The 14,957-nt window shown below is 42.8% G+C and overlaps 1 pseudogene; it reads right to left on the bottom strand.

Moving 5' to 3' along the window:
* Positions 1-11,503: 11,503 nt before the first annotated feature.
* Positions 11,504-14,464, bottom strand: LOC121539810 (annotated as a pseudogene).
* Between the last annotated feature and the right edge of the window lie 493 nt (positions 14,465-14,957).

Genomic DNA, 14,957 nt, shown 5'->3' with positions numbered 1-14,957 from the left:
GCTTTTTGGTCTAAACTCCACTCGCCGTGTTTGGAGGGAGAAGAAGGATGAGTACAGCCCCTAGAACACCATCCCAACCGTGAAGCATGGAGGTGGAAACATCATTCTTTGGGGATGCTTTTCTGCAAAGGGGACAGGACGACTGCACCATATTGAGGGGAGGATGGATGGGGCCATGTATCGCGAGATCTTGGCCAACAACCTCCTTCCCTCAGTAAGAGCATTGAAGATGGGTCGTGGCTGGGTCTTCCAGCATGACAACGACCCAAAACACACAGCCAGGGCAACTAAGGAGTGGCTCCGTAAGAAGCATCTCAAGGTCCTGGAGTGGCCTAGCCAGTCTCCAGACCTGAACCCAATACAACATCTTTGGAGGGAGCTGAAAGTCTGTATTGCCCAGCGACAGCCCCGAAACCTGAAGTATCTGGAGAAGGTCTGTATGGAGGAGTGGGCCAAAATCCCTGCTGCAGTGTGTGCAAACCTGGTCAAGACCTACAGGAAACGTATGATCTCTGTAATTGCAAACAAAGGTTTCTGTACCAAATATTAAGTTCTGCTTTTCTGATGTATCAAATACTTATGTCATGCAATAAAATGCAAATTAATTACTTAAAAATCCTACAATGTGATTTTCTGGATTTTTGTTTTAGATTCCGTCTCTCACAGTTGAAGTGTACCTATGATAAAAATTACAGACCTCTACATGCTTTGTAAGTAGGAAAACCTGCAAAATCGGCAGTGTATCAAATACTTGTTCTCCCCACTGTCAGTATCAAAAGTAAAAGTAAAAATAATTAAAAATTCCTTATATTAAGCAAACCAGACAGCACCATTTCCTTTTTTATTTGTATTTACAGATAGCCAGGGGCAAACTCCAACAGTCAGACATCATTTACAAATGAAGCATTTGTGTTTAGTGAGTCCGCCAGATCAGAGGCAGTAGGGATGATCAGGGATGTTCTCTTGATAGGTGTGTGAATTGGACAATTTTCCTGTCCTGCTAAGTAAGCATTAAAAATGTAATGAGTACTTTTGGGTGTCAGGGAAAATGTATGAAATAGAAAGTACATTATTTTCTTTGGAATGTAGTGAAGTAAAAGTAAAATAAATAAAAAATATAAATAGTAAAGTACAGATACTCCCAAAAACTAAAGTAGTATACTTTAGAGTATTTTTACTTAAGTACTTTACAGCACTGCACTCCAGGAGAGCAGAGAGAGACAGCAGAGAGCATGAGAGCACGAGAGAGAGAAGGAAGGGGGAGAGACCCCACTGGCTCTCCCTGAGACCAGGCACAACAGCCAGGAATGTTTTGTGCTGTCAAGTCCCTTATGGCACGCGCACATACACACACACCTGCGTGCACACACATTACTCTGTATTGTAAAGTCCCTTGGACAGGACTCGCATAACTTTCCTTCTTCAGAGGAGGAGAGAGGGAGAGAGAAATGGAGAGAGGGATAAAGTAGATAGATGATGTATTGTGAACAGGGTAAGAGACAGTAAACCTGAGACTAAGACTTTTGTTGGCTTACAGAGTTAATGTCTTTAGGTCACCAGGCTAACATAATCTTGTGGCACACAGAATACCTGAGCTAACATTAATGTATGTTCATGTACACACACACACACACACACACACACACACAGTTGGTAAGTAGTTTTGCTGTGAGAATGTAGCTGTGTGATTTAACCCCCTAGAGTCTACTAAGCTAACATATGGGATTGTTTTAAGATGGTCATACCAAGGATAATTTAGTGATTTGATTTAGAATTTTAGGACCCCTTTAGGTATCAGAAATAAATAAAAATGCTATTAGCCCATAGAAATGCATTGAATAACAGATTCAAACATGGAAAAACAGTCAAAGCATTTATCAAAATGAAGTTTGTTTTGAAGTGTCTGTCCTATATCTGAGAGACATAAGAAAGATCAGGAAATTATATATTTTTTACCCATATTTTATTAGCTGACATTCCCCAAAGTCAGGCACTAGAATCACTTTAAAAAATATGTACCTGTTTACATTACTTATGTTTTTGATTTCCCACCGTTTTATAAGTTAGAAGACAGCCATCCAGACCAATGTAGGACCATGTAAATGTCCTCTGTCTAATAAACGTGTATTTGCCTCCCTCTCATGGTCGGCTGCATCATTACATCCATTTATATCACTTCACTGCAACGTTACGTCAAAGGGGCGGTCCTTAGAAAAACATTTATCCAGCTCAACTACTTCACAGCACAGACATGGCAAAGCAATCGCTGAATTTGTATCGAGCAGGCAGATCTAAATACATAACTTTCATAGCTTTACGATAAAGAATGCGACCTACACACTTCCTTAAACCTAAAATAAGTAAAGAAGTAATTTTGTGTGGAAGTCAAACATTTGTTTTACATAGGAGGCAGACACATTGCATATGCTTAACATAGCCCTTCCCCCCTTGTCTACAGGATTTGAAGAATCTCAAATATCTAATATATTTTGATTTAACACTTTTTGGTTACTGCATGATTCCATGTGTGTTATTTCATAGTTTTGATGTCTTCACTATTATTCTACAATGTAAAAAATAGTAAAAATAAAGAAAAACCCTTGAATGAGTAGGTGTGTCCAAACTTTTGACTGGTAGTGTGTATATATATATACACACTACCGTTCAAAAGTTTGGGGTCACTTAGAAATGTCCTTGTTTTCCATGAAAACATACATGAAATTAGTTTGAATAGGAAATATAGCAAAATGCATAGGAAATGTAGTCATTGACAAGGTTAGAAATAATGATTTTTAATTGAAATAATAATTGTGTCCTTCAAACTTTGCTTTCGTCAAAGAATCCTCCATTTGCAGCAATTACAGCCTTGCAGACCTTTTACATTTTTTACATGCGTTTTTCTGGATTTCTATGTTGTTATTCTGTCTCTCACTGTTCAAATAAACCTATCATTAAAATTATAGACTGATCATTTCTTTGTCAGTGGGCAAACGTACAAAATCAGCAGGGGATCAAATACTTTTTTCCCTCACTGTATACATGCCCGTCTGAAGTTTGCCAATGAACATCTGAATGATTCAGAGGAGAACTGGGTGAACGTGTTGTGGTCAGATGAGACCAAAATGGAGCTCTTTGGCATCAACTCAACTCGCCGTGTTTGGAGAAGGAGGAATGATGCCTATGACCCCAAGAACACCATCCCCACCGTCAAACATGGAGGTGGAAATATTATGCTTTGGGGTTGTTTTTCTGCTAAGGGGACAGGACAACTTCACTGCATCAAAGGGACGATGGACGGGGCCATGTACCGTCAAATCTTGAGTGAGAACCTCCTTCCCTCAGCCAGGGCATTGCAAATGGGTCGTGGATGGGTATTCCAGCATGACAATGATCCAAAACACACGGCCAAGGCAACAAAGGAGTGGCTCAAGAAGAAGCACATTAAGGTCCTGGAGTGGCCTAGCCAGTCTCCAGACCTTAATCCCATAGAAAATCTGTGGAGGGAGCTGAAGGTTCGAGTTGCTAAACGTCAGCCTCGAAACCTTAATGACTTGGAGAAGATCTGCAAAGAGGAGTGGGACAAAATCCCTCCTGAGATGTGTGCAAACCTGGTGGCCAACTACAAGAAACGTCTGACCTCTGTGATTGCCAACAAGTGTTTTGCCACCAAGTACTAAGTCATGTTTTGCAGAGGGGTCAAATACTTATTTCCCTGATTAAAATGCAAATCAATTTATAACATTTTTGACATGCGTTTTTCTGGATTTTTTTGTTGTTATTCTGTCTCTCACTGTTCAAATAAACCTACCATTAAAATTATAGACTGATCATTTCTTTGTCAGTGGGCAAATGTACAAAATCAGCAGGGGATCAAATACTTTTTTCCCTCACTGTAGATATTCCATAAATAATCTGCCGTTTCCAGCTACAATAGCCATTTACAACATTAACAATGTCTACACTGTATTTCTGATCAATTTGATGTTATTGTAATGGACAAAAAAATTGCTTTTCTTTCGAAAACAAGGACATGTCTAAGTGACCCCAAACTTTTGAACGGTAGTATATATATATATATATACAGTGGGGGAAAAAAGTATTTAGTCAGCCACCAATTGTGCAAGTTCTCCCACTTAAAAAGATGAGAGAGGCCTGTAATTTTCATCATAGGTACACGTCAACTATGACAGACAAATTGAGAGAAAAAATATCCAGAAAATCACATTGTAGGATTTTTTATGAATTTATTTGCAAATTATGGTGGAAAATAAGTATTTGGTCACCTACAAACAAGCAAGATTTCTGGCTCTCACAGACCTGTAACTTCTTCTTTAAGAGGCTCCTCTGTCCTCCACTCGTTACCTGTATTAATGGCACCTGTTTGAACTTGTTATCAGTATAAAAGACACCTGTCCATAACCTCAGACAGTCACACTCCAAACTCCACTATGGCCAAGACCAAAGAGCTGTCAAAGGACACCAGAAACAAAATTGTAGACCTGCACCAGGCTGGGAAGACTGAATCTGCAACAGGTAAGCAGCTTGGTTTGAAGAAATCAACTGTGGGAGCAATTATTAGGAAATGGAAGACGTACAAGACCACTGATAATCTCCCTCGATCTGGGGCTCCACGCAAGATCTCACCCCGTGGGGTCAAAATGATCACAAGAACGGTGAGCAAAAATCCCAGAACCACACAGGGGGACCTAGTGAATGACCTGCAGAGAGCTGGGACCAAAGTAACAAAGCCTACCATCAGTAACACACTACGCCGCCAGGGACTCAAATCCTGCAGTGCCAGACGTGTCCCCCTGCTTAAGCCAGTACATGTCCAGGCCCGTCTGAAGTTTGCTAGAGTGCATTTGGATGATCCAGAAGAGGATTGGGAGAATGTCATATGGTCAGATGAAACCAAAATAGAACTTTTTGGTAAAAACTCAACTCGTCGTGTTTGGAGGACAAAGAATGCTGAGTTGCATCCAAAGAACACCATACCTACTGTGAAGCATGGGGGTGGAAACATCATGCTTTGGGGCTGTTTTTCTGCAAAGGGACCAGGACGACTGATCCGTGTAAAGGAAAGAATGAATGGGGCCATGTATCGTGAGATTTTGAGTGAAAACCTCCTTCCATCAGCAAGGGCATTGAAGATGAAACGTGGCTGGGTCTTTCAGCATGACAATGATCCCAAACACACCGCCCGGGCAACGAAGGAGTGGCTTCGTAAGAAGCATTTCAAGGTCCTGGAGTGGCCTAGCCAGTCTCCAGATCTCAACCCCATAGAAAATCTTTGGAGGGAGTTGAAAGTCCGTGTTGCTCAGCGACAGCCCCAAAACATCACTGCTCTAGAGGAGATCTGCATGGAGGAATGGGCCAAAATACCAGCAACAGTGTGTGAAAACCTTGTGAAGACTTACAGAAAACGTTTGACCTGTGTCATTGCCAACAAAGGGTATATAACAAAGTATTGAGAAACTTTTGTTATTGACCAAATACTTATTTTCCACCATAATTTGCAAATAAATTCATTAAAAATCCTACAATGTGATTTTCTGGAAAAAATATTCTCATTTTGTCTGTCATAGTTGACGTGTACCTATGATGAAAATTACAGGCCTCTCTCATCTTTTTAAGTGGGAGAACTTGCACAATTGGTGGCTGACTAAATACTTATTCCCCCACTGTATATATATATATATATATATATATATATACACTGCTCAAAAAAATAAAGGGAACACTTAAACAACACAATGTAACTCCAAGTCAATCACACTTATGTGAAATCAAACTGTCCACTTAGGAAGCAGCACTGATTGACAATACATTTCACATGCTGTTGTGCAAATGGAATAGACAACAGGTGGAAATTATAGGCAATTAGCAAGACACCCCCTATAAAGGACTGGTTTTGCAGGTGGTGACCACAGACCACTTCTCAGTTCCTATGCTTCCTGGCTGATGTTTTGGTCACTTTTGAATGCTGGCGGTGCTTTCACTCTAGTGGTAGCATGAGACGGAGTCTACAACCCACACAAGTGGTTCAGGTAGTGCAGCTCATCCAGGATGGCACATCAATGCGAGCTGTGGCAAGAAGGTTTGCTGTGTCTGTCAACGTAGTGTCCAGAGCATGGAGGCGCTACCAGGAGACAGGCCAGTATATCAGGAGACGTGGAGGAGGCCGTAGGAGGGCAACAACCCAGCAGCAGGACTGCTACCTCCGCCTTTGTGCAGGAGGAGCAGGAGGAGCACTGCCAGAGCCCTGCAAAATGACCTCCAGCAGGCCACAAATGTGCATGTGTCTGCTCAAACGGTCAGAAACAGACTCCATAAGGGTGGTATGAGGGCCAGACGTCCACAGGTGGGGGTTGTGCTTACAGCCCAACACTGTGCAGAACGTTTGGCATTTGCCAGAGAACACCAAGATTGGCAAATTCGCCACTGGCGCCCTGTTCTCTTCACAGATGAAAGCAGGTTCACACTGAGCACATGTGACAGATGTGACAGAGTCTGGAGACGCCGTGGAGAACGTTCTGCTGCCTGCAACATCCTCCAGCATGACCGGTTTGGCGGTGGGTCAGTCATGGTGTGGGGTGGCATTTCTTTGGGGGGCCGCACAGCCCTCCATGTGCTCGCCAGAGGTAGCCTGACTGCCATTAGGTACCGAGATGAGATCCTCAGACCCCTTGTGAGACTATATGCTGGTGCGGTTGGCCCTGGGTTCCTCCTAATGCAAGACAATGCTAGACCTCATGTGGCTAGCAGTTCCTGCAAGAGGAAGGCATTGATGCTATGGACTGGCCCGCCCGTTCCCCAGACTTGAATCCAATTGAGCACATCTGGGACATCATGTCTCGCTCCATCCACCAACGCCACGTTGCACCACAGACTGTCCAGGAGTTGGCGGATGCTTTAGTCCAGGTCTGGGAGGAGATCCCTCAGGAGACCATCCGCCACCTCATCAGGAGCATACCCAGGCGTTGTAGGGAGGTCATACAGGCACGTGGAGGCCACACACACTACTGAGCCTCATTTTGACTTGTTTTAAGGACATTACATCAAAGTTGGATCAGCCTGTAGTGTGGTTTTCCACTTTAATTTTGAGGGTGACTCCAAATCCAGACCTCCATGGGTTGATACATTTGATTTCCATTGATAATTTTTGTGTGATTTTGTTGTCAGCACATTCAACTATGTAAAGAAAAAAGTATTTAATAAGATTATTTCATTCATTCAGATCTAGGATGTGTTATTTTAGTGTTCCCTTTATTTTTTTGAGCAGTGTATATATATATATATTTTTTTTTTAATATTTAATATTTAATTTTAAAATATATATATATATATATATATATATATATATATATATATATATATATATATATACAGCTGCGGAAAAAATTAAGAGACCACTGCAAAATTATCAGTTTCTCTGGTTTTACTATTTATAGGTATGTGTTTGGGTAAAAATAAAATTGTTGTTTTATTCTATAAACTACTGACAACATGTCTCCCAAATTCCAAATAAAAATATTGTCATTTAGAGCATTTATTTGCAGAAAATGACAACTGGTCAAAATAACAAAAATGATGCAGTGTTGTCAGACCTCGAATAATGCAAAGAAAATAAGTTCATGTTCATTTTTAAACAACACAAAACTAATATTTTAACTTAGGAAGTATTTGGTGGAATAACCCTGATTTTCAATCACAGCTTTCATGCATCTTGGCATGCTCTCCACCAGTCTTTCACATTGATGTTGGGTGACTTTATGCCACTCCTGGCGCAAAAATTCAAGCAGCTCGGCTTTGTTTGATGGCTTGTGACCATCCATCTTCCTCTTGATCACATTCCAGAAGTTTTCAAAGGGGTTCAGGTCTGGAGATTGGGCTGGCCATGACAGGGTCTTGATCTGGTGGTCCTCATCCACACCTTGATTGACCTGGCTGTGTGGCATGGTGCATTGTCCTGCTGGAAAAACCAATCCTCAGAGTTGGGGAACAATGTCAGATGAAAAGGAAGCAAGTTTTCTTCCAGGACAACCTTGTACGTGGCTTGATTCATGCGTCCTTCACAAAGACAAATCTGCCCGATTCCAGCCTTGCTGAAGCACCCCCAGATCATCACCATCCTCCACCAAATTTCACAGTGGGTGCGAGACACTGTGTCTTGTAGGCCTCTCCAGGTCTCCGTCTAACCATTAGATGACCAGGTGTTGGGCTCGTCAGAGAAGATGACCTTACTCCAGTCCTCTACGGTCCAATCCTTATGGTCTTTTGCAAACCTCAGCCTGGCTCTTCTTTGCTTCTCATTGATGAAGGGCTTTTTTCTAGCTTTGCACGACTTCAGCCCTGCCCCTAGGAGCCTGTTACACATACAGTGGGGAAAAAAAGTATTTAGTCAGCCACCAATTGTGCAAGTTCTCCCACTTAAAAAGATGAGAGAGGCCTGTAATTTTCATCATAGGTACACGTCAACTATGACAGAAAAAATGAGATTTTTTTCCCCAGAAAATCACATTGTAGGATTTTTAATGAATTTATTTGCAAATTATGGTGGAAAATAAGTATTTGGTCAATAACAAAAGTTTCTCAATACTTTGTTATATACCCTTTGTTGGCAATGACACAGGTCAAACGTTTTCTGTAAGTCTTCACAAGGTTTTCACACACTGTTGCTGGTATTTTGGCCCATTCCTCCATGCAGATCTCCTCTAGAGCAGTGATGTTTTGGGGCTGTCGCTGGGCAACACGGACTTTCAACTCCCTCCAAAGATTTTCTATGGGGTTGAGATCTGGAGACTGGCTAGGCCACTCCAGGACCTTGAAATGCTTCTTACGAAGCCACTCCTTCGTTGCCCGGGCGGTGTGTTTGGGATCATTGTCATGCTGAAAGACCCAGCCACGTTTCATCTTCAATGCCCTTGCTGATGGAAGGAGGTTTTCACTCAAAATATCACGATACATGGCCCCATTCATTCTTTCCTTTACACGGATCAGTCGTCCTGGTCCCTTTGCAGAAAAACAGCCCCAAAGCATGATGTTTCCACCCCCATGCTTCACAGTAGGTATGGTGTTCTTTGGATGCAACTCAGCATTCTTTGTCCTCCAAACACGACGAGTTGAGTTTTTACCAAAAAGTTCTATTTTGGTTTCATCTGACCATATGACATTCTCCCAATCCTCTTCTGGATCATCCAAATGCACTCTAGCAAACTTCAGACGGGCCTGGACATGTACTGGCTTAAGCAGGGGGACACGTCTGGCACTGCAGGATTTGAGTCCCTGGCGGCGTAGTGTGTTACTGATGGTAGGCTTTATTACTTTGGTCCCAGCTCTCTGCAGGTCATTCACTAGGTCCCCCCGTGTGGTTCTTGGATTTTTGCTCACCGTTCTTGTGATCATTTTGACCCCACGGGGTGAGATCTTGCGTGGAGCCCCAGATCGAGGGAGATTATCAGTGGTCTTGTATGTCTTCCATTTCCTAATAATTGCTCCCACAGTTGATTTCTTCAAACCAAGCTGCTTACCTATTGCAGATTCAGTCTTCCCAGCCTGGTGCAGGTCTACAATTTTGTTTCTGGTGTCCTTTGACACCTCTTTGGTCTTGGCTATAGTGTTTGGAGTGTGACTGTTTGAGGTTGTGGACAGGTGTATTTTATACTGATAACAAGTTCAAACAGGTGCCATTAATACAGGTAACGCGTGGAGGACAGAGGAGCCTCTTAAAGAATAAGTTACAGGTCTGTGAGAGCCAGAAATCTTGCTTGTTTGTAGGTGACCAAATACTTATTTTCCACCATAATTTGCAAATAAATTCATAAAAAATCCTACAATGTGATTTTCTGGAAAAAAAATTCTCAATTTGTCTGTCATAGTTGACGTGTACCTATGATGAAAATTACAGGCCTGTCTCATCTTTTTAAGTGGGAGAACTTGCACAATTGGTGGCTGACTAAATACTTTTTTCCCCCACTGTACATACATAAATATTCAGACCCTTTACTTTGTTGAAGCACCTTTGTCAGCGATTACAGCCTCAACTATTCTTGGGTATGACACAGCTATATTTTGGGAGTTTCTCCCATTCTTCTCTGCAGATCCTCTCAAGCTTTGTCAGGCTGAATGGAGAGCATCACTGCACAGCTACTTTCAGGTCTCTCCAGCGAAGTCCGGGCTCTGGCTGGGCCACTCAAGGACATTCAGAGACTTGTACCGAAGCCACTCCTGCATTCTCTTGGCTGTGTGCTTAGGTTCGTTGTCCTGTTGGAAGGTGAACCTTCGCCCCAGTCTGAGGTCCTGATCGCTCTGGAGCAGGTTTTCATCAAGGATCTCTCTGTGCTTTGCTCTGTTCATCTTTTCCTCAATCCTGAGCACAATGCTGCCACCACCATGCTTCACCGTTCAATCTTGGTTTCATCAGACCAGTGAATCTTGTTTCTCATGGTCTGAGAGTCCTTTAGGTGCCTTTTGGCAAACTCCAAGTGGGCTGTCATGTGCCTTTTACTGAGGAGTGGTTTCCGTCTGGCCACTCTACCATAAAGGCCTGATTGGTGGAGTGCTGCAGAGATGGTAGTCCTTCTGGAAGGCGCTCCTATCTCCACAGAGGAACTCTGGAGCTCTGTCAGTGTGACTATCAGGTTCTTGGTCACCCCCAATTGCTCAGATTGGCCAGGTGGCCAGCTCTAGGAAGCATCTTGGTGGTTCCAAACTTCTTCCATTTAAGAATGATTTAGACCACTGTGTTCTTGGGGACCGTAAATGCTGCAGACATTTTTTGGTACCGTTCCCAAAATCTGTGCCTCGACACAATCCTGTCTCGGAGCTCTACGGACAATTCCTTAAACATCAGAAAACCAGTCAGTATCTGGTGTGACCACCATTTGCCTGATGCAGCGCGACACATCTCCTTCGCATAGAGTTGATCAGGCTGTTGATTGTGGCATGTGGAATGTTCTCCACTCCTCTTCAATGGCTATGCGAAGTTGCTGGATATTGGCGGGAACTGGAACACGCTGTCGTACACGTTGATCCAGAGCATCCCAAACATGCTCAATGGGTGACATGTCTGGTGAGTATGCAGGCCAAGGAAGAACTGGGATATTTTAAGTTTCCAGGAATTGTGTACAGATCCTTGCGACATTGGGCTGTGCATTATCATGCTGAAACATGAGATGATGGCAGCGGATGAATGGCACAACAATGGGCCACTGGATCTCATCGCGCATTCAAATTGCCATCGATAAAATGCAATTATGTTCGTTGTCCGTAGCTTATGCCTGCCCATACCATAACCTCACTGCCACCATGGGGCACTCAGTTCACAACGTTGACATCAGCAAACCGCTCGCCGACACGACGCCATACACGCTGTCTGCCATCTGCCCGGTACAGTTGAAACCGGGATTCATCCGTGAAGAGCACACTTCTCCCACATGCCAGTGGCCATCAAAGGTGAGCATTTACCCACCGAAATCAGTTAGACGCCGAACTGCAGGTCAGGTCAAGACCCTGGTGAGGACAACGAGCATGCAGATGAGCTTTCCTGAGACGGTTTCAGAAATGTCTTTGTTGTGCAAACTCACAGTTTCATCAGCTGTCCAGGTGGCTGGTCTCAGACGAGCCCGCAGGTAAAGAAGCCGGAAGTGGAGGTCCTGGGCTGGCGTGGTTACACGTCGTCTGCGGTTGTGAGGCCGTTTGGACGTACTACCAAATTCTCAAAAACTGCGTTGGAGGAGGCTTACGGTAGATCAATTAAAATTCAATACTCTGGCAACAGCTCTGGTGGACATTCCTGCAGTCAGCATGCCAATTGCACACTCACTCAAAACTTGAGACATCTGTGGCATTGTGTTGTGTGACAAAACTGCACATTTTAAAGTGGCCTTTTATTGTCCTCAGCAGAAGGTGAAACTGTGTAATGATCATGCTGTTTAATCAGCTTCTTGATATGCCACACCTGTCAGGTGGATGGATTATCTTAGGCAAATGAGAAATGCTCACTAACAGGTATGTAAACACATTCGTGCGCAAGAACGGCACCAGAACGTCAAGATGGAATGTATTTTGAATTTTGTTCCAACAATACGGTGCATTAAAACTAAAAACAGATTTACCTAGCTCGGTGGAGACCCTAGGAACCTCAAGAGTTAACCAATCCTGTGAACGGGATAGGTAGGTCAGGTGTCTATACTTCAACAGCAAAGTTAGATAAGATGGAAGTTTATGAAGTAGGGCTTTGTAAACAAAAAGAGAGTAATGTAGAGATCTACGCGTCTTTAGCAAAGTCCAGCCAACCTTTTGATACAGGATGCAGTGATAAGTATCAAAATTGTCACCTGTAACAAAAAGTAGGGCAGTAGCAGCTGCACTTTGATAAATAATATCACCATATACGTATATCATTCATACTGGCCATGTTTAGTATGAAGGAGTTAGCATGAAGGAGTGTCTCTGTTGCTAGCAGAGAGAGAAGTGGTAACTTACTTTTTTGTCTCATATTTTTACTTCGAATTAGGTTGTTAGCTAGACTACATTTATTTACAGTTAGTGGTCTGTCTTAGGCTGGGATTCGAAGGAATGCTGATAAACGACAAACTTATCAGATATAAAGATATGCAGGAAACCACCGTAAGCCAAATCTATGTAGCCTACTCACCTGTACCATGTAATTTCACTTCCCTCCAACATTAAAGGAGCTGTTCAGAAAAAACGTATAAGATTTACCCACATTGTCCCCCACTATTTCCATGGCAGAGCCAGTACAGTCATGGTCAAAAGTTTTGAGATTGACACAAGTATTGGTCTTCACAAAGTTAGCTGCTTCAGTGTTTTTAGATATTTTTGTCAGATGTTACTATGGTATACTGAAGTATAATTACAAGCATTCCATAAGTGTTAAAGGCTTTTATTGACAATTACATTAAGTTTATGCAAAGAGTCAATATTTGCTGTGTTGACCCTTCTTTTTCAAGACCTCTGAAATCCGCCCTGGCATGCTGTCAATTAACTTCTGGGCCACATCCTGACTGATGGCAGCCCATTCTTGCATAATCAATGCTTGGAGTTTGTCAGAATTTGTGGGATTGACCAATTTGTCTGTCATAGTTGACGTGTACCTATGATGAAAATTACAGGCCTCTCTCATCTTTTTAAGTGGGAGAACTTGCACAATTGGTGGCTGACTAAATACTTTTTTCCCCCACTGTATGTTCTCCCTGTGGCCACATCTTGGTGCCTGAAGAGCTTATCGCTAATCAACAAGATGTCAATAGCCAGTGCTTCGGTAGCTTTCTCCACGTGAGCCAACCCATATAAGGCTCTGTCGGGCTCATGTTGTAGCATCTTGTAGAAGTCCTCCAGGGCTTTCACCTCTCCTGCTGCCTTGGTATCAGACAATCTAGCCGTGACAGCTGGATCGCATATAATCTCTTTTAGGGAGTATTTGTGTCCCGAGGAGGAGAGGACCAACATGAACTTGGGCCTGTTCTCCAGCAGAATCTTGGAGTCTTGTCGGACTGCCTCCCTGAAGAGGTAGGCCATGAACTGGTCCTTCACAAACCCTGGACTGGCCACCAGTATACACTTCACCACGTCAAAGTTGATATGTCTGAGGATCCCCTGCATCACTGCCTCATAGAACCTATCTAGGGCCTTCTCATGCTGGGTGCAGCTGCCTCTCCTCTTGCGAGGGATGGTCACCTCCACTTTGGCCCTTAGTAGGGTCATAGTGGGGGTCACCAGCACCAGGTTGGCCAGACCCTCCTGCATCACCACGGCCGCTACGTCTGCCTTCTGGGTGTGGTCACACGCCTGTTCGATCCTATCGAGCACGACACTATCCCAGATCTTTTTGGCAAGTGTGAACTTCCTGTTTAGCTCCAGCTCAATGGTGTGGTAAGCCTCCATCTTCACATATTGATTATCCTGGATGTTAGTTCCCTTCACCCTCAGCTGGCAGGCCTGTGCGTCAAAGTCAATAGTATCCACACACACACAGGGTGGTGTGCACTCTGGAGCTCCCCACGCTGACAGAGGAAGAACAAAGAGAGACTTTGCAATTAATTGCAATTCATCTGATCACTCTTCATAACATTCTGGAGTATATGCAAATTGCCATCATAAAAACTGAGGCAGCAGACTTTGTGAAAATTAATATTTGTGTCATTCTCAAAACTTTTGACCACGACTGTATATTCACAGGTCACACTTTATTTGGATAGTCTGGATTTTCCATCTGTAGATCCTCTACAAATGGTCATATTATCAACAAACTATCTGTTGATAATCAACTGCTTGCTAAGGTTACGGTTAGGTTTAGAATAAGGGTTAAGGTTAGGACTATCCAAATAAAGTGTTACCCATTCACATATTGTTAGCTAACACTGCTGTATTTTTCTTTGCGTAAAATATTATTTCAATACTTACTCTCAGTCTCATAATTTCTGGAGGATGCGTTGCCCATCGTCATATATTTTCTTTATGAGCTATTAGGACTCCAAATTACCACAACTAAGATCCTTCACATAAAATATGCCCTATGAGTTCTGCAAATATTTCTCACTTCTTCCTCTTCAGACATGTATCTAGTGGAAGGTATTAACTGTCCTCTAGATGGTGATTGGACAATACAATTGTGTAAATACAGTATTTATCTCTTAGATCAAAGGTATATGCTTTGTTTTGTCAAAAACATATCCCAGTTATTTTCCAATGGCACAATGTAAAACAATTTCTGCATGTTTTCAAAAAAGGAAAGAGAAACAGTATGGTTTACTTTATTTCATAGTGTGAAAATGTTGACCATTCCTGCTTGTTGTTCAATGGCTCTGTTTCTGTGATTGAGTGACTACTTACTCACGTTTAATTCTGAGGATGAACAAAATCAACAACATGTTTGGGAAATATTTGTAAATGGAATCAGATCCACATGTGAACTGGAATCAAATCACCATTTA

Source organism: Coregonus clupeaformis, chromosome 26 (assembly GCF_020615455.1).
Source record: "Coregonus clupeaformis isolate EN_2021a chromosome 26, ASM2061545v1, whole genome shotgun sequence".
In the NCBI taxonomy this organism is placed as follows: domain Eukaryota; kingdom Metazoa; phylum Chordata; class Actinopteri; order Salmoniformes; family Salmonidae; genus Coregonus; species Coregonus clupeaformis.
Note: the sequence above shows the minus strand (reverse complement) of the source record. Positions and strands in the feature narration are given on the sequence as shown.